This window comes from Somniosus microcephalus, chromosome 13, assembly GCF_052327205.1.
Source record: "Somniosus microcephalus isolate GS21.2 chromosome 13, FLI_Smic_1.0, whole genome shotgun sequence".
Classification (NCBI taxonomy): domain Eukaryota; kingdom Metazoa; phylum Chordata; class Chondrichthyes; order Squaliformes; family Somniosidae; genus Somniosus; species Somniosus microcephalus.
In genome coordinates, this window is record NC_140999.1 from 19,680,066 (window position 1) to 19,701,550 (window position 21,485).

General features: G+C 46.1%; 1 protein-coding gene across 1 annotated transcript in view; it reads right to left on the reverse strand.

Annotated features, from left to right (window-relative positions):
- Positions 1–21,485, reverse strand: part of rnf126 (ring finger protein 126) — a 61,185-nt gene that overhangs the window by 39,174 nt on the left and 526 nt on the right. The gene's annotated exons all lie outside the window — the stretch shown is intronic.

Sequence of the window (21,485 nt, forward strand, 5' to 3'; positions counted from 1 at the left end):
TCTGTGGGGGGGGGGGGGGGGGGGGGGGGGGGGAAGGGAGGAGTTCCGCTTTCTGCAGAACCTCCGCCTGCAGAAAACCCTTAGAAATCTTACGCCAGGTAAAAGCAGGCGTAAGGCCTGCTTTTACCAGCATAAGAGTTGAAAAAAAGTTTTAAAAAAAATTTCCCCACTCATTTATAATTTAAAAAATACCTTTAAAAAAAGTTTATTTTTAGCCCCATAAAAAACTCTTTTTTTCAAAAAATTTAATTTGTTTAAAATATTTAATTTAATGTAATTTTAACTCATTTTACAAACATGATGGTTTTTTAAAAAATTATTTAATGCTTTGATGTGTTTTTGGGGCGATCTCCATTCATACTTTTGACGGGTCTATCTGTCAAATGTATGAAGGGAGATTCCCTTCTATTGGCTGGCCTGGCCCACGTGATCCCGGGGAGGCTTGCGAACCGCCTGCGCCCCTGGGATACGTGGGCCCTGCGCATTTAGACTGTGGAGAGGCCCAGGAGCGGAAGTGTCCGGACCTCGGGAGCCCTCCGGTAAGAGCGTAAATTTTTTCCCAATAGGAGGCCTCTGCACGCGGGAAGCCTCCTGGTGGAAATTAGGGGCCATTGTTTAACCACACAAGCAATCTTTTTCTGATAAAAAGCAAAGCTGAGAAATGACCACACAAAAGCACGGTAAAATTCCCCTGTCTTTATATTCAGTCAATAGATTCCATACATTTAACTAATGTGAAAGTAAACCAAAAACAATCAGTTACATTTTACTAAGTTAGAATTTACTTATTTCAAATGACATTTAAAAATGGTCAGCTTTAAAATAGAGATGTGCAGAAGACAAAACAAAATTCTAAAATCATGGAGTGGCCATAATTTGGTTTTACACTGTTGTGGCAGCCAATCACAGCAACAATTACACTGCCTGCCTTAAAACATAGTGAAAATGCCCATAATCCCTTTTATCAGCATATAGTCGCATAGCTGATTTAATAGTTAGCAAATCTTCAATCGCTTCCTTAATCAATCAAGCTATGGTAAATGCAATTTATATAATACATCAGTCATGGGACAAAGTACATAATTGTGCCCAATTCCATGAAATAGACATGACAAATTCATGGAAAATTTCATGTATATTCAGTACTGTGTACAAGACAAATTCTTCCCCGTACAAGTCACACTTTATTCTCAAGGTAACATTTGAGCAAAGTTCTTCTCCACAGAAATGGAGAGGAAATTGGAGGATAAGTTACATACTTACCCAACAAATGGCTACATGCATCAAAAAAACATACATTTGCAGCTTTGACATGGTTTTCCCAACAAGCCCTTGATCACTTTCCTGTCTGCTTTCTATATACACCCACAAGGTAGAATCGGCAAGAAATTAAATTGCAACGATACTTTGTTAAATGATTAAAAAATACAATTTGTTCTAAACATTTAATCAGTGTAGAAGGTTGCAATTATAATCGTACACATACCATTTTAAATTCTGGCAACAAGAAGGAAACATTTAAAAATTGGCTGACTTAGACAGAAAACATGTCCTTCCCATGTCTAACTCTGATACACTCCTCGCCTATTACATATGGCAGAACAAAACCACCGTACCCTTCCCATGCACATGCAAAACAGTCACTGCACTGCTCCCCTGTATTCAGCGCCACAGCTAGTCACTACACTCCTGCCCTGTACTTACAGCATCACAAATCCAGTTATTTCCATCTATTTAAAATGTGAAATATTTTAGAACCAAATAATCTTTGGATTATTTTGAGGTAGGCACACAATGCAATTCTATTCCTGCACTAAGTACCTGTCTTGCATATTTTACATCTGTGGAAAGTGAAATATGTTTGCATTTTATTGCAATCCAAAAGATATGGTGAGCATTAAATAGTACCATTGGTCTGGTCCAAAGGATAAAGAGGCAGTGTACTAATCCAACACTGTGTGAATCTTTTCAATCTGTATTTTTAATCTCAAGTATGAACAATAAATTTGTTTGCCGTCTTCTCCCATTCACTCATTTAAAAAGGTCTCTGTTTCTGAAACAGAGCATGCAGAAGGTATGTTTGATTGCATCATAAACTAACCAAGACAAGATTATTTTATGGCTGCTAATGCCACAGCTAAGAATAATTATAAATGAAAATTAAAAATGATAACTACTGCTAGTTACTTAAAGCTACTTAGCTGCACCAGTCAGGTCAGCTGTGGCTCAGTTGGTCGCACTCTCGCCTCAGAGTCAGAAGATTGTGGGCTCAAGTCCCACTCCCGAGACTTCAGCACAAAAATCTAGGTCGACACTCCAGGGCAGTACTGAGGGAGTGCAGCACTGTCGGAGGTGCCGTCTTTCGGATGAGACGTTAAACCAACTTCTGCTCTCTCAGGTGGATGAAAAAAGATTTCAAAGAGCAGGGGGAGTTATCCCCGGTATCCTGGCCAATATTTATCCCTCAATCAACATCGCTAAAAACAGATTATCTGGTCATTATCACATTGCTGTTTGTGGGACCTTGCTGTGTGCAAATTGGTTGCTGCGTGTCCTACATTACAACAGTGACTACACTTCAAAAGTATTTCATTGGCTGTACAGTGTTTTGGGATATCATTAGGTCGTGAAAGGTGCTATATAAATGCAAGTCTCTCTTTTACAAGTTACATAGAATATACAGCACAGAAACAGGCCATTCGGCCCAGCCAGTCTCTGCTGGTGTTTGTACTCCACACCAGTCTCCTCCCATTCTATCCAGCTCATCTCAGCCTTTCAGCATATTTCTATTCCCTTTTCTCTCATGTACTCGTCTCGTTTCCTTTTGAAAGCATCCAAGCTATTTGCCTCAACCACTTCCTGTGGTAGCAAGTTCCGCATTCTAACCACTTTGAGTGAAGAAATGTCTCATTTCCCCAGTGAATTTATTAGTAACTATCTTTTATTTATGGCCCCCTGTTTTGGATTCTCCCACAAGTGGAAACATTCTTTCCAAATCTACCCTGTCCAACCCATTCATAATTAAGACCTCCATCAGGTCACCTCATAGTCTTCTCTTTCCTAAAAGAAAAAAGCTCCAACTTGTTCAATCTTTCCAGATAGCTGTAATCTTTCAGTTCTGGTACCATCCTTGTAAATCTTGTTTTGCACTTTTAGTGCTTCTATGCCCTTTTTATAGTATGGAGACCAGAACTATTCACAGTAGTCCAAGTGCAGCCTGACCAGTATCCTATACAAGTTTAACATAACTTCACTACTTTTGAATTCTATACCCTAGAAATAAATCCCAATGCTTTGCTGACCTGCGATGCTGCTTTTAATGATTATTTCACCTATATCCCTTTGCTCTTCCACCCCATTCAGTTTCTTATTTTCTAAGGTGCAGGTGATGTTTCTATTTTTCCTACCAAAGTGCATCGCCTCCCATTTTTCTATGTTCAAGTTCATTTGCCACTTAACTTCCCAGTTCTTTTATTATGCTGCATTCTTCCTCAGTATTAGTTATACCTCCCTCCCAAAGTTTAGTATCATCTGCAAATTTTGATATCGAGTTACTTGTTCCTAAATCAAAATCTTTAATGTAAATTAGGAATAACAGTGGTCTCAGCATCTTTGTGGAACACCGCTTTCTACCTTCCTCCAATCTGAATAACTACCCTTTACCCATACTCTCTGCTTTCTATTTTTAGACAATTTACTATCCATCCAGCTATTTGTCCCCTGACTCCACACGCCTTAACCTTTGTCATTAGCCTACCGTGTGGTATTTTATCGAAGGCCTTTTGAAAAACCAAGTATATGGCATCTACTACATTACCCTTGTCTACTCTTTCCATTACCTCTTCAAATAATTCTCAGGTTAAGCATGACTTAGCCTTTCAGGATCCGTGCTGACTATTTTTTAGTTCCAAGGTTTTGTTTATCTCCCTTTTTGTATATAGGAACAACATTAGCTGACAAGACACATACATATCTCAGACCTGGGGTTTTATCCTCTTAGTTTTGCCAGTTTGTCAATTATTTTCTCCCTTTCTATCCCTACTGTATTAATTAATGTTCTTTTTAAGCTCATCCTCAAGTGGTGTCTATTTCGTTACCTTCTTTATAAAAACTGGAGGCAAAGTAGTTATTCAATACTTCTGCCATTTCTCTGTCATTACCTGTGAGTTTATCTTGCTCATCCTTTCGTGGCCCTATCCCTATTTTAATTTTCCTTTTGTTATTTGTGTGTCTATAGAACATGTTATTATTTTTTTATATTCCTTGATAATTTGAGTTTGTAATTTCTCTTTGCCTGATTATTTTTTTTTTTTAAACTTCTTCGTATTCCCTTCTGCCCTCCTCTCCTTTAGTATCCAGGTACTTCTTGTATGTCTTTTTCTTTCAATTCAATTTTCCCTTTAGTTCTTTATTCATCCAGGGTGCCCCATTGTAGAAACTCAATTCCCTTTTCTTCTTTCGCTACTTCTTCCTGCCAGTTTATATCTCCCATGATTACTATTCTATGCCTGCTACTCACTTCAGAGATTTGCCTACGTCTTTCTTTCTCCAATTCCCTTCCAATATTTGATCGTCTATAGTATACCCTATTAGGGTGATGGATCCCTTATCTTTTAGCTCAATCCATACGGATTCTGTATCCATCTTACTGTAAGTAACAACCTTTATGCTATTTATTGCTCATCCTAGTTACTAGGCTACTTCAGAGAGCAGTTTAGAGTCAACTACATTGGTATGGGACTGGAGTCACATATAGGCCAGTTAATATTCCCTAAAGAATATTAGTAACCTAGCTGGGTTATTACAACAGCTTCAGGATGACTTTTTACTGATACCAGCTTTTTAATTTTTACTTTAAAAAAAAAATCAAATCAAATCAACTTTTATTGTCATTGTTAGTGCACAAGTGCAGTACAACGAAATGTAGGTTTGCGGCTCCAGAGAGTGTACATTTAGATTAAATTAAACGGAATTAAAATTCTCCAACTGGCATGGTGGGACTTGAACTCGCGTGCTCTGGATTACTAGTCCAGTAACATAAACTACTACACGACCATATTCATTACCTTTGAACAACTGGATCTTACTTTGAGCCTATAATTCCTCATACAGCAAGTTTATCTACTCACATGCACATTATATCCCAAATTGAACCCAGTAACTCAAATGTCAGTGCTCACCATTTGTGCCCAAATATCTTAACTCAACATCATTCACAGAGGTTAGTGTAGTGGTTCTGGTGATAGACTAGCAACCCACAGGTCATAAGCTCATATCCCACCATGACAAGTTGCAAAACTAAATTCAATAAATCTAGTAACAGTGGGCTAGCACCAGGAAAAATATGAAAGCTGTAATCTCATGGTCTGGCATATCCCTCACGCCTCCATTACGATCAAGTTGGATGACCAACCCCAGCTCAATGATGATTGTAGAAGAGCATGCCAGAAGCAGCACCAGGCATACCTGAAAATGACGTACCAACCTGGTGAAGATACAACACGGGACTACATGCATGCTAAACAGCAGAAGCAGCATGCTATAAAACAGAGCTAAGCGATCCCTCAACCAAAGGATTAAGTCAAAGCTCTGCAGTACTATCACATCCAGTTGCGAATGGTGGTGAGCAATTAAGCAACTAACTGGAGGAGGCAGCTGCAGGAATTCCCCATCCTCAATTATGTCGGAGCAAAATGATGCGAGTGCAAAAGGCAAGGCTTGAGCAATCGCAACCATCTTCAGCCAGAAGTGCCAAATGAATTATCCTTCTTGGTTTCTTCCTGAGGTCCCTACCATCACAGGTGCCATTCTTCAACCAATTCGATTCACTCCAGAAAAAAAAAAAATCAGCTGAGTGCACTGGACACAGCCAAGACTATGGGTTCCAACAACATCCTGGCTGAAGGCCTGTGCTCCAGCACTAGCCGCACCGCTAGCCAAGCTGTACGAGTACAAATTACTGTCCATCAGCTTGGTCTCAATCAGAAAAATGGAAGGAGTCATCAACAATGCTATTAAGCAGCACTTAGTCACCAATAACCATTTGGGTTCCACCAGGACCACTTGGCTCTAGACCTCATTATAGCCTTGGTCCAAACATGGACACAAGAGCTGAATTCCAGAGGTGTGTTGAGCAATGTTCCCATTAAGCCGCGTGGCCGCGCAGTGCTCTGGAGCTCACCGGCTTTTAAATGGGAAAAAAAAACGCACATGCGGAATTTTGAAGGGGCCGCGCAGCCCAAAAAAATTGGTGAGGAGTGGCATTAAGGTCGCATTCAACCGAGCGTGGCGAGGAAGCCCAATAAATCTGGTCAATATGGATCAGGGAGAAACTCTCCAGCATCTGGAGTCATTCCTGGCTCAAAGGAAGATGGTTGTGGTCATCATCTCAGCCCCAGGACATCGCTGCTGTAGTTCGTCAGGGCACATCCCTCAGGGCAGCATCCTAGGCCCAACTATCTTCAACTGCTTCATCAGTGACCTTCCTTCCATCATAAGTAGGGCTGTTCTCTGATGATTGCCCAGTGTACAGCTCCATTCATTATCTGATAAATTATGAAGCAGTCTGTACCCGCATGCAGCAAGGCCTGGACAACATCCAGGCTTGGGCTGATGTCTGGCATGTATGTAACTTGCCACCTAAGTGCCAGGAAATGACCATCTCCAAGAGAACCTAGCCACCTGCCTTTGACATTCGATGACAAATACCCCACCATCAACATCCTGAGCGCGAGGTTGGGGAGGTCGCCACTGACCAGAATCTCAACTGGACCAACCACATAAATGTCGCAGTTACTAAAGCAGTCTAAGGTTGGCTATTCTGCACCAAGCGGCTCACCTACAGACTGCACTGCCTTCTGCACGGCCTGCCTCCCCTAATGCGCAGCCCATTCAAACCTCTGCGCTTGCACGGTACCTACAATGTAAAAGCCGGTGAGTGGCCTGCACAGGACCTCTCAGACCACTGCGGGCTGTGCAGCTTAGCGGGAACATTGTCCCAAAGCCTCTCCACCACCTACAAGGCACAAGTCAGGAGTGTGATGGAATACTCTCCATTTCTCTGACTGGGTGCAGCTGCAACACTGGACATCATCCAGTCAAAGCAGTCTGCTTGATCTGCACCCCAACCACCAGCTTAAACATTCACTCCCTCCACCACTGGCATACAGTGGCTACAGTGTGTACTATCTACAGGGTGCACTGCAGCAATTCGCCACGGCTTCTTTGACAGCACTTCCCACACCCACAACCTCCTGCATCTAGAGGACAAAGGCAGCTGATGCTTGAGAACACCATCAGCTCCAAATTCTACTCCAAGTCACGCATCATCCTGACTTGAACATATACCGCAGTTCCTCCATCATTGCTGGGTTAAAATCCTGGAACTCCCTACCTAACAGCATTGTGGGCGTAGCTTCACCACACGGACTGCAGCAGTTCAAGATGCCGGCTCACCACCATTTTCTCAAGGGCAACTAGGGCTGGGGAATAAATGCTGGTCTTGCCAGCAACACTCATATCCCATGAATGAATTTTTTTAAATCCTAAGAAACCAACTGTTCAGGGAAGGGCATATGCCATCCCTGCCTAAGCTAGCCTATGTGACACCAGTGCACATAGAAACAGAAGATAGGAGCAGGAGTAGGCCATTCGGCCCCTCGAGCCTACTCCGCCATTTAATGGAATCATGGCTGATCATCCAAATTCAGTACCCTGTCCCTGCTTTCTCCCCATATCCTTTGATCCCTTTAGCCTTAAGAAATATATCTAACTCCTTCTTGAATATATTTAACTAGCTGGGGAGCCCCGCGTTGCGAGGGCAATTTTGGGGCGCTTGGTCTCCCTGCCCCTGTGTGTCCCCCCCCTCTCCCTGTCATGTCCTCTCCCTGTCCTATCCCTCCCTCCCCTCCCCCACACCCCTCCCCTCTGTCCCTCTCTCCGGCCCCTCCCCCTGCCTAGCGCCTGAGGTCCGGAGCTGAGGTCCCCCGCGTATCGCGCGGCTGATGGACGGCCGCTGTGGGCGGGCGGGCGGCGCATGCGCGGTCAGCGCGAGGCCCCCGCGATTTCCCGAGGCTCGCCCCCCCCCCCGCGATTTCCCGAGGCTCTCCCCCCACCCCCCCCGATTTCCCGAGGCTCTCCCCCCCACCCCCCCGATTTCCCGAGGCTCTCCCCCCCACCCCCCCCGATTTCCCGAGGCTCTCCCCCCCACCCCCCCCGATTTCCCGAGGCTCTCCCCCCCCACCCCCCCCGATTTCCCGAGGCTCTCCCCCCCACCCCCCCCGATTTCCCGAGGCTCTCCCCCCCACCCCCCCCGATTTCCCGAGGCTCTCCCCCCCACCCCCCACGATTTCCCGAGGCTCTCCCCCCCACCCCCCCCGATTTCCCGAGGCTCTCCCCCCCACCCCCCCCGATTTCCCGAGGCTCTCCCCCCCACCCCCCACGATTTCCCGAGGCTCTCCCCCCCACCCCCCCCGCGATTTCCCGAGGCTCTCCCCCCACCCCCCCCGCGATTTCCCGAGGCTCTCCCCCCACGATTTCCCGAGGCTCTCCCCCCAGCCCCCCCGATTTCGGCTCTCCCCCCAGCCCCCCCGATTTCCGAGGCTCTCCCCCCCACCCCCCCCCGCGATTTCCCGAGGCTCTCCCCCCACCCCCCCCGCGATTTCCCGAGGCTCTCCCCCCCACGATTTCCCGAGGCTCTCCCCCCAGCCCCCCCGATTTCCCGAGGCTCTCCGCCCCCACCCCCCCCCGCGATTTCCGAGGCTCTCCCCCCACACCCCGTCCCGCGCGATTTCCCGAGGCTCTCCCCCCACCCCCCCGCGATTTCCCGAGGCTCTCCCCCCACCCCCCCCCCGCGATTTCCCGAGGCTCTCCCCCCCGACCCCCCCCCCGCGATTTCCCGAGGCTCTCCCCCCCACCCCCCCCCGCGATTTCCCGAGGCTCTCCCCCCACCCCCCCCTGCGATTTCCCGAGGCTCTCCCCCACCCCCCCGCGATTTCCCGAGGCTCTCCCCCACGATTTCCGAGGTCCCCCCACCCCGCGATTTCCCGAGGCTCTCCCCCACCCCCCCCGCGATTTCCCGAGGCTCTCCCCCCACCCCCCCCGCGATTTCCCGAGGCTCTCCCCCCACGATTTCCGAGGCTCTTCCCCCACCCCCGCGATTTCCGAGGCTCTCCCCCCACCCCCCCCGCGATTTCCGAGGCTCTCCCCCCACCCCCCCGCGATTTCCCGAGGCTCTCCCCCACCCCCCCGCGATTTCGAGGCTCTCCCCCCACGATTTCCGAGCTCTTCCCCCCACCCCCGCGATTTCCCGAGGCTCTCCCCCCCCCCGCGATTTCCCGAGGCTCTCCCCCCCCCCCGATTTCCCGAGGCTCTCCCCCCCCCCCGCGATTCCCGAGGCTCTCCCCCACGATTTCCCGAGGCTCTCCCCCAGCCCCCCCGATTTCCCGAGGCTCTCCCCCCCACCCCCCCCCGCGATTTCCCGAGGCTCTCCCCCCACCCCCCCCGCGATTTCCCGAGGCTCTCCCCCCACCCCCCCCGCGATTTCCGAGGCTCTCCCCCCACCCCCCCCCGGCGATTTCCCGAGGCTCTCCCCCCCACCCCCCCGCGATTTCCGAGGCTCTCCCCCACCCCCCCCGCGATTTCCCGAGGCTCTCCCCCCACCCCCCCCGCGATTTCCCGAGGCTCTCCCCCACCCCCCCGCGATTTCCCGAGGCTCTCCCCCACCCCCCCGCGATTTCCCGAGGCTCTCCCCCCCCCCCGCGATTTCCGAGGCTCTCCCCCACCCCCCCGCGATTCCCGAGGCTCTCCCCCACGATTCCCGAGGCTCTCCCCCACCCCCGCGATTTCCCGAGGCTCTCCCCCCCCCCCCGCGATTTCCGAGGCTCTCCCCCCCCCGCGATTTCCCGAGGCTCTCCCCCCCCCCGGCGATTTCCCGAGGCTCTCCCCCCCCCGGCGATTTCCCGAGGCTCTCCCCCCCCGCGATTTCCCGAGGCTCTCCCCCCCCCCGCGATTTCCCGAGGCTCTCCCCCTCCCCCCCCGCGATTTCCCGAGGCTCTCCCCCCCCCTCCCCCCCGCGATTTCCCGAGGCTCTCCCCCCTCCCCCCCGCGATTTCCCGAGGCTCTCCCCCTCCCCCCCCGCGATTTCCCGAGGCTCTCCCCCCCCCCCCTATTAAATTGTTATTTAATTCCCTAACACATCATTAAAATATTTACCTTAGTTCCCTAACACACAGAAAGTGTGGGGGAAAAAGTGTGAAAAATCAAGATGGCGGCCACTCACCTCGGTTCAGAAGGATAAGGCCCGCCCACACACGCACCGATTGGTCGACCGGTCAGGTCACCGAAGCGTAGGATTGGTCAATCGTCGAGTCACTCGACACTCAACTGTAGGAAGGAACCCGCCGTCCGATTGGTGGACCTCGACGTCACACGGTCGCTAATGAGATGCTAATGAGCGGAACGCTGAACGTTTTTGGATACCGCGGGCGGGATTTTTGTCCGGCCGAAACGTAAATACGCCTATGACCGGTCCGGAATCGCAAGCTTTCTTTTGAGGCGACGCACGCGTCGGTACGCTCTGTAACTTTCAAACGTATAGAAGACAGACAGACAGACAGACATCGGGACAGACAGAAGAGCCGCTTATATATATAGATGAATGGTTCTGCTGAGGGAGTATGAGCAGCTGGGGACCAATTGAAAAACAGAACCACAAGGGTAATAATCTCTGGTTACTACCTGAGCCACGAGCAAATTTGGCTAGGGTAAATAAAATCAGAGAGTTAAATGCGTGGCTCAAAGACTGTTGTGGGAGAAATGGGTTTTGCTTCTTGGGACACTGGCACCAGTACTGGGACAGGAGAGAGCTGTTCCGTTGGGACGGACTTCACTTGGCCAGTGCTGGGACTAGAATCCTGGTGAATCGAATAACTAGGGCTGTAGAGAGGGCTTTAAACTAATTAGTGGGGGGGGGGGGGGGGGGGGGGAGGTTTCAAGAGAGCGAAAAATAAAAATGTCAGCGGAGAAGGCAATAGAGCAAGGTAGCAGTGGGGGAATTAAAAACCAGAGTGTGTCAGGAAGGGACAGAATGTATAAAGGTAAAGTAGTAAAGGGGGTAAAAGCAGGAATAAATTGTCACAAAACATATTTAAAAGTTCTTTATCTGAATGCACGCAGCATTCTTAACAAAATAGACAAGTTGACGGTACAAATAACTACACATGGGTATGATCTGGTGGCCATTACAGAAACATGGCTGCAAGGTGACCATGACTGAGAACTAACCATCCAGGGGTATTTGACAATTAGGAAGGACAGACAGGAAGGAAAGGGAGGTGGGGTGGCTATGTTAATAAAGGATGGAATCACTGCAATAGTGAGAAATGATATTGGGTCAAAGGATCAGGATAGTGAAACAGTTTGGGTGGAGATAAGGAATAATAAGGGGAAAAAGTCACTAGTGGGCGTAGTCTATAGGCCTCCTAACAGTTGCAACTCTATTGGTCGAAGTATAAATCAGGAAATAGTTGGGGCTTGTAATAAGGGAACAGCTTTAATCATGGGGGATTTTAACTTTCATATTGACTGGACAAATCAAATTGGGCAGGGCAGCCTTGAGGAAGAGTTCATAGAGTGCATTAGGGACGGGTTCCTTGAGCAGTATGTTACTGAACCAACCAGGGGGCAGGCAATCTTGGGTCTGATCCTGTGTAATGAGACAGGATTAATAAAAAATGTCCTAGTAAAGGATCCCCTTGGAATGAGTGACCATAATATGGTTGAATTCCAAATTCAGTTGGAGGGCGAGAGAGTTGGATCTCAAACCAGCGTACTAAGCTTAAATAATGGAGACTATGAAGGTCTGAGAGCAGAGTTGACTAAAGTTGACTGCGAAAATAGATTAAAGTGTAAGACGGTACATGAGCAGTGGTGTACATTCAAGGAGATATTTCACAACTTTCAAGAATATATTCCACTGAGGAAAAAGGGGCGTAAAAGAAAAGACAGCCATCCGTGGCTAAGTAAAGTAATAAAAGATAGTATCCGACTGAAAACAAGGGCATATAAAGTAGCCAAATCTAGTGGGAGGATAAAAGATTGGGAAGCATTTAAAAGCCAGCAAACAATAACTAAAAGATTAATTAAGAAAGGAAAGATAGATTATGAAAGTAAACTAGCAAAAAGTATAAAAACAGATAGCAAGAGTTTCTACAGTTATATAAAAAGAAAAAGGGTGGCTAAAGTGAATGTTGGTCCCTTAGAGGACGAGACCGGGAAATTAGTGGTGGGGAACATGGAGATGGCAAAAACGCTGAACAAATATTTTGTATCAGTCTTTACAGTAGAGGACACTAAAAATATCCCAACACTGGACAAACAGGGGGCTATAGGGGGGTGGGGGGGGGGGGAAGGAGCTAAACACGATTAAAATCACTAAGGAGGTGGTACTCGGTAAGATAATGGGACTAAAGGCGGATAAATCCCCTGGACCTGATGGCTTACATCCTAGGGTCTTGAGAGAAGTAGCGGTAGGGATTGCGGATGCATTGGTGGTAATTTTCCAAAACTCCCTGGATTCAGGGAAGGTCCCAGCAGATTGGAAAACTGCTAATGTAATGCCCTTATTTAAAAAGGGAGGTAGACAAAAGGCTGGAAACTATAGACCAGTTAGCCTAACATCTGTGGTTGGTAAAATGTTGGAGTTCATTATTAAGGAAGCAGTAACAGGACATTTGGATAAGCATAATTTAATCGGACAGAGTCAGCATGGTATTATGAAGGGGAAGTCATGTTTGACAAATTTGCTCGAATTCTTTGAGGACGTAACAGGGTGGATAAAGGGGAACCAGTGGATGTGGTGTATTTGGACTTCCAAAAGGCATTTGACAAGGTGCCACACAAAAGATTACTGCACAAGATAAAAAAAATCACGGGATTGGGGGTAATATACTGGCATGGGTGGAAGATTGGCTATCTAACAGAAAACAGAGAGTTGGGATAAATGGTTCATTCTCGGGTTGGCAATCAGTAACTAGTGGTGTTCCGCAGGGGTCAGTGCTGGGACCCCAACTCTTTACAATCTATATTAACGATTTGGAGGAAGGGACCGAGTGCAACATATCCAAGTTTGCCGACGATACAAAGATGGGAGGGAAAGCAATGAGTGAGGAGGGCATAAAAAACCTGCAAAAGGACATAGACAGGCTAAGTGAGTGGGCAGAAATTTGCCAGATGGAATATAATGTTGGAAAGTGTGAGGTTATGCGCTTTGGCAGAAAAAATCAAAGAGCAAGTTATTATCTAAATGGAGAGAAACTGCAAAGTGCTACAGTACAAAGGGATCTGGGGGTCCTGGTGCATGAAACAGAAGGTTAGTATGCAGGTACAGCAGGTGATCAGGAAGGCCAATGGAATCTTGGCTTTTATTGCAAGGGGGATGGAGTATAAAAGCAGGGAAGTCTTGCTTCAGTTATACAGGGTACTGGTGAGGCCACACCTGGAATACAGCGTGCAGTTTTGGTTTCCATATTTAAGAAAAGATATACTTGCTCTCGAGGCAGTTCAGAGAAGGTTCACTCGGTTGATTCCGGAGATGAGGGGGTTGACTTATGAGGAAAGGTTGAGTAAGTTGGGCCTCTACTCATTGGAATTCAGAAGAATGAGAGGCGATCTTATCGAAACATATAAGATTGTGAGGGGGCTTGATCGGGTGGATGCGGTGAGGATGTTTCCACTGATGGGTGAGACTAGAACTAGGGGGCATAATCTTAGAATAAGGGGCTGCCCTTTCAAAACTGAGATGAGGAGAAACTTCTTCACTTAGAGGGTAGTAAATCTATGGAATTTGCTACCTCAGAGAGCTGTGGAAGCTGCGACATTAAATACATTTAAAACGGAGATAGACAGTTTCCTAGCCAATAAGGGAATTAGGGGTTACGGGGAGTGGGCAGGGAAGTGGACGTAAGTCTAGGTTCTGATCAGCCATGATCCTATTGAATGGTGGAGCAGGCCCGAGGGGCCGTATGGCCTACTCCTGCTCCTACTTCTTATGTTCTTATGTAATTGGCCTCAACTGCCTTCTGTGGTAGAGAATTCCACAGGTTCACCACTCTCTGGGTGAAGAAATTCCTCCACATCTCTGTCCTAAATGGCTTACCCCTTATCTTTAGACTGTGACCCCTGGTTCTGGACTCCCCCGCCATCGGGAACATCCTTCCTGCATCTAGTCTGTCTAGTCCTGCTAGAATTTTATAAGTTTCAATGAGATCCCCTCTCATTCTTCTAAACTCCAGCGAGTATAAGCCCAATTGACCCAATCTCTCCTCATACGTCATTCCTGCCATCGCAGGAATCAGCCTGGTGAATCCTCGCTGCACTCCCTCCATGGCCAAGAACATCCTTCCTCAGATAAGGCGACCAAAGCTGCACACAATACTCAAGATGTGGTCTCACCAAGGCCCTGTACAACTGCCGCAAGACATCCTTGTTCCTGTACTCGAATCCTCTCGCTACGAAGGCCAACATACCATTTGCCTTCAGTATATGGTTGACTCGCAATGCCACTTGAAACAGCCTAACAAACCGCTACCTTCTTGGGGCAAACTAGAGACGAGCAATAACTGCACCAAATCCACCAATGAACCAGCTAACAGAATGAAATACTTCAAATTTTAAAAAAAACATTAACCATATAATTCAGCTGGACAAATACTGACCAGTGTTAAGTGTTGTCACTAGATTTAACTTTAATCTGTACTACTTTTAATCTCTCAAACTGCTCTCACTAAGAGCACCATCAGTACTTTGTCTTATATTACACAGCTGAAAATACCCTCTACAGACACCTCAAATTTGAAAGAACAAAATCTACGCTTGTGTTTCTAAGTTTTTTTCCCCCCAGTTGAAGTGGATACAAGACAAAAATGTAGATGGTCTCCACTGTGCTTTACTGAAATTCTAATCGCAACGGTTTTTGTTGCCTTTTGATATGGTGCAATGTTTGAATGGTGCCCAGTTACGTCTGATAACTTTGCGAATAGTTTCAATACCTCCTCATAGTTTATCTTTGTATGCTTGCTTATGTGTACGCAAGGACAATTAAGAGTTCAAAAGGAGAAAACGTCTGATTAATTTTTTTAAATTGTAACAAGAATTGCATTCATTCACTATCTTTTTGTTCATATCTGTCAAAAATGAGTTGCTCTGCAGTAGCAGCTGTGTGTCTTTTTTCCCCCCAGGATGTATTTACGTGATTATGAAATTGCCTGCATCAAGGATTCGTAGGTCAGGAACAGCATAGCCAGGTGCAATAATGCCTTATCATCTTGCTAGCACGGGATTTTCCACCCATTAAAATGAATGGGAGGAAACATCACAGGCTGGTGAAAGTGCAGAAGCGGAAAACCTCGGCCATTGCGTTTTAATCTAAGAGTACCCTCCACTGCATCAGTGTGAAATCATCTTCACCTCTCATATCACCCATCAATCGGACGCTACGAGGAGATTGCCAGAGAGGAAACGTTCATCCCATCTGTCAGGCCTCCACTAAATCATTGTGCCATCCAAAATGATGGTCCCTCACATCAGCTTTTAGGTAGAGGGGCACAACCTTGAGGGGTGAAAGGGTGCAGAGGAAGATGTGACAGGTTATTTCAGCTAGCGTCAGGTAGGTCATGAACTGGTGTGTCACTTATATTGTATAAAGAAAATTGTTTGGCTACATTGGCATCATCTTTGGCACAAGTTATAGTCGTCGCCAGCTAATAAACCAAAAATACCAAAATCATGCAATTAGCTCATTGATAATCCAAGCAATTTTCCATTACAGCCCTAAACACCAGATAAAGTAAATGGCTTCAATTTAATCACATCAGTCTAAAAGGATTCATGTAGTAAATACACAAGCCTATTGATACAGGGCCCATTAATTGACTAGTGAAAACTCCTGGAGACAACACTCTTAAATGATTTAGCTTTTCCCTTGACCCAAGCACTTTGGGTTAAATTCCCTACCTAATATCTAAAACGACTAACATCCAGTATTGTAGTCTCAGTCAACACTTTAATTATAGTGAATAACAGAAAATGCACTTGGAAGTATAACACTACTTTAAATATGTTGCTGCAAAAAAATCTACAGTACTCTAGCTTTTTCACAATTATAGTAATTTTTTACTTTTGCCTTTATCAATCCCCTACATAAACTTGTCCTCATCCAAAGCTCTGCTGCCCGTATCTTAACTCGCTCTAAGTCCCGTTCACCCATCATCCTGTCCTTGCTGACCTACACTGGCTCCCAATCTGACAATGCCTCAATTTTAAAATCCTCATTTTTTTTCAAATCCCTCAATGGCCTCGCCCCTCCCTATCTCTGTGACACTCCCCCAGCTCGACAAGCCTTGGAGAGATCTGTGCTCCTCCAATTCTGTCATCTTGCGCATCCCTGATTTTAGTCGCTCCACCATTGGCGGCCGTGTTTTCAGCTGCCTGGGCCTGAAGCTCTGAAATTCCCTCCCTAAACCTCTCCGCCTCTCCCTCCTCCTTTAAGATACTCCTCAAAACCTACCTCTTTGACCAAGTGTTTGGTCATCTGACCTGATATTTCCTTTTTTGATAACGGTCTTGTTAAGCTGCTATGGACGTTTTGCTACGTTAAAAAGGAGCTATATAAATGCAAGTTGTTGTTGTTATGCTCAATGTGAACAATACACTTTTTGGCATACAGTAATCTTAACTTAGATGTTGTACAGGCTGGATAAATGCACAGTAAAGCAACCTCTGTACTGCTGCAGCAATGAACATCGACTCCCATCTCAAAAGAGCAATGTACTGCACTAGTGTCACCCTACCACCATCCTTATTGCTTCTGGTCAGGCTGTACAATGGACTCAGGCTCATTGCGAGCTGGGTTCAGACTGGGAGGAGATGGAGGGGAGACAACTCCTCAATCTGGACTGGATTCAAATCAAGGTTCCACAGGAAAAGGTTCTAATCCACTGCCTCCCTAGCAGTAGAAATAAATTCACACAGCTCAAATTTATAGTTTACCTGAATCAAAATGCAGTGCAAATGTAATCCTAACCAAATTCATATAACTTGCAGCTAGTTACACCTTGTCATTGCTATTATACACATTAATGCTATTTCACACCGTGAATGTTATTCTGCAAGTGAAAACAATGCTCACTGTTCCAATCACAAGCTGCACTGTTAAAAGCACTGTGCAATTATTCACTTCATAAAAGCAGAGTAACCCTTCACAAACAGACATCACTAGAACAAAGGAATACCAATAACAGAATGGATCCTGAAGCCAGACTGCCATGGAAACTAGTGTACTGAATTATGTACAGAAATACTCAACCACATTTTAAAATTTAAAGAAATACTTCTAACCTTTTTTCACTAAACACTAACAAGTATAACATACGAATATGGCAACAGTGTATTATTAGGTTAAATTCACTTGGGGGAAGGATGTTCATTCAGTTGCACCTGCAGCCCTTCCAATTAGAGGTCTTTCACACTCATGGTATCACTACCACTGCAATACTTTCAAAATATTCTGTTTATGCATGGTGTCGAATTAAAAAACTCAAAACATCTTTTAACACAAAATTAAATGGGTTCATGATTCCACAAAATTAAATGGGTTCATGATTCCATGTGTATTTAGTTCTCCCCCGGGGAGAGAAAAGTATGGAAATACTGGCTCTGGGTGAAGTGACAAAAAGTAGTTGCATGCCAAGTTCTGTCTCAGTCTCCAGTCATCCTGGAGTTACATGGAGTTTACAGCACAGAAACAGGCCATTCAGCCCAACTGGTCTGTGCCGGTGTTTATGCTCCACACGAGCCTCCTCCCACTCGACCTGTATATCCTTCGATTCCTTTCTCGCTTCTGTACTTATCTAGCTTCCCCTTAAAGTTATCACTATTAGACTATTACGGCAGAAACAAAAGACAAATGGAAAGGAGCATTCATAGCCTCTGATTTTAATACAAGTGCATTCAAAAGTGTAAGAGGAATGACAGGGAGTAGTCCATATTTGCAAGGGCAAGATGGCACAGAATTAGTGGGCGTGCAATGAAATGTAGTACAATACTACCAGGAACAAAACACACAATTAACTAAAAGTAAAACCGGGTAACTGGTCACATGTCATGAGCTGGCACTTTCTAGAGAATAGCATTTGAGCTTTCCCGAGACTTCCAAAGAACCTTTCACAAGCACTATCTACAATACAAAGAAAGAATGTGTATTTATATAGCGCCTTTCACGACCTCAGGACGTTCCAAGGGACTTTGCAGCCAAATAAGCACTTTTGAAGTATAATGTAGGACACATGGCAGCCAATTGACGTGCAGCAAGGTCCCACACAGTAATGCGGTAATGACCAGGTACTCTGTCTCAGTGATGTTGGTTGGGGGGTAAATGTTGGCCAGCACACCAAGAGAACCCTCAACACACATGCACATCGCCCCCCCACCCACCCCTCTTCGAAAATTGCCAGTTTTACGTCCACCGGAGGGGGCAGATGGGGGCCCGGCAACGCTCCCACTAAGCTGCACGGTGGTCTGGAGGTCCTGCGCAGGCCACTCACCGGCTTCTACAGGGAAGAAACCGCGCATGCAGGAAAATTTGAATGGGCCGCGCAACCAGTTAAAGGGACCGCGTACTAAAAAAAAAAATTAGGGCGAAACATTGGGCCTCGGTTTAACATGTCATTCGATAGACGGCACCTCTGATAGTGCAGGGATGTCAGCCTACATTAGGTCCTCAAGTCTCTAAAGTGAAACTTCAGCCCACTACCTTCTGACTCAGAGGCGAGAGTGCTACCACTGGAGCGAGGCTGACTCGCACCTATTCTTATGTAACTGTTTGAAGTGGGAGTAGTCATCATCACCCCTGTCAATCACCAAGACAGAATGTTCTAGAATACGAAAAACAAAAATGCAACTACAAATCGAAACAGAAAGCTTAACTAACTATGGCAATGACTATTCACGGCCTAGGTCAATGGTCACAATTTTTTTTAATGTCTGCTTCAGCAACAGGAGACAAATCATTCACAGTAAATCTTAGAAAAGATCGGAGCTATATTTCGTGGATTGTACTTTTCATTATTTTTATGCTTAACTACAGACTGCTTTTCAAGATACTTTTAGATGGTGAAAATCTACCCCCCTCCCCGCCTATCCCGCCCCCCCAGCTAATACACAATCATTCCTTAACATTACTAAAGCCCGTATCTTTCACAACGCCTGATGGGCACTATTAGACTTGTCCTCAACACACAAAATACAAAATAGGAAAGGAATGTATTTCTGCAAGTACTAGCGCTGTCACTACTTCCTTGATTTATTTCCAGTGATCACTAGGTGGCGCTCCAAGAAAATCTGTAGAGAGACTTGCCAGATTCTGCTCCGACTAAATACAGTAGTGGCACACGGCGTCACTCATTTCCAAGAAAGGAGAAAGCTGTAGATCTTTCCATATTAGAGAAAGACAGCTCAGTAAATCACGCAACTGGGGATTCCCCTTTGTGAAACAGAAAATGACACTAATTTATCTGTTCATTTCTGCTCTTTTCATATTCCAATTCATTGTAATTATATCAAAAATAAAATACAACAAATTTACAGTGAAATAAATCCAAATGTTAGGATTAAATTATCCAACATTTTAATTCTGCTGGCAAGAGAAAACAGATAAAGCCTGGTTACAAATAGGACGCCAACCTGCATTCAGTTTAAACGGAATAACAATCATAATTAAAAGATAAACACAGAAAATGTTTCAGGTTAGCTCTGTTTCTCTCTCCACAGATGCTGCCTGACCTGCCCGAAATGTTTCCAGCATTTTCGGCTTTTATTTCAGATTTCCAGCATCCACAGTATTTTGCTTTTCACAGAATCACAGAATCACAGAAACCCCACAGTGCAGATAGAGGCCATTTCGGCCCATCAAGCCTGCACCGACACATATCCCACCCGATCCCCGTAACCCCTACACCAACACATATCCCACCCTATCCCTGTAACCCCACGTATTTAATCCCCCTAACACTAAGGGTCAATTTATCATAGCCAATCAACTTAACCCGCACATCTTTGGACTGTGGGAGGAAACCGGAGCACCCGGAGAAAACCCACGCAAACACGGGGAGAATGTGCAAACTCCACACAGACAGTCGCCCGAGGCCGGATTCGAACCCGGGTCCCTGGCGCTGTGAGGCAACAGTGCTAACCACTATGCCACCGTGCTTTTGTTTCTACAATTATAATGAAACATGTTTAACCACATAAAACTTACACAACCTTACAACGGTTGATTAGATACCAACTGTTCAAATACAACTAGTGCTAATGTGTCTGGAGCCTGAACAGCTACTTCAAATTGTGTCAGATGAACTTTAATACTGGTTCATTTAAACGTTAATAATCTAGAAATAGATTTGAGAGGGGGGGAAAAAACCAAGTGAAATGTAAGTAAAGGCTCAATTTAGCACAAAATTAATCTGGTCTCAGTAGGAGCTACCACATAGGTTTAGGTGCCGTCTTTCGGATGAGACGTTAAACCAAGGCCTCGTCTGCCCTCTCAGACGGACATAAAAGGCCCCATGGCACTATTTCGAAGAAGAGCAGCGGAGTTATCCCCGGTGTCCTGGCCAATATTTATCCCTCAATCAACATCACTAAAACAGATTATCTGGTCATTATCACATTGCTGTTTGTGGGAGCTTGCTGTGCGCAAACTGGCTACAGCGTTTCCTACACCTTTTATGTTGAAATTTTGTCCCATCACCAATAAGTAAGCAAGTGCCCTCTTTTAATGGGGCACAACTAATAAACCGCAAATTCAACCAAATTTAAATGAAACTTAACAAATCAAATCAAAATGTTGTTTCTGGGGGGGGGTGAAGCACTCCAGTCCCTCCGCTGCCCACCGATCGCGGAAGGCCTCAAGCATACGAGCGGACACCGCGTGCTCCATCTCCAGGAACACCCGGGCGCAAACATAACCACGGGAGAGAGGCAGGCAGTCGAGCACTTCATTGGCTGTAAAGTGCTTTGGGACTTCCTGAGGTCATGAAAGAAAGACAGACTTGCATTTATATCGCGCCTTTCATGACCACCAGGCATCCCAAAGTGCTTTGCAGCCAATTAAGTACTTTTTATTTTAAAGTATAATCACTGTTGTACTGTAGGAAACGTGGCAGCCAATTTGCATACAGCAAGCTTGCACAAACAGCAATGTGTTAGTGAACTAATAATCTGCTTTAGTGATGTTGGTTGAGGGATAAATATCGGCCAGGACACCGGGGATAACTCCCCAGCGCTCCTTCAAAATAGTGCCATGGGATCTTTTACGTCCACCTGAGCGAGCACACGGGGCCTCGGTTTAACGTCTCATCCAAAAGACAGCACCTCCGACAGTGCGGCACTCCCTCAGCACCGCACTGGAGTGTCAGCCTAGATTTATGTAC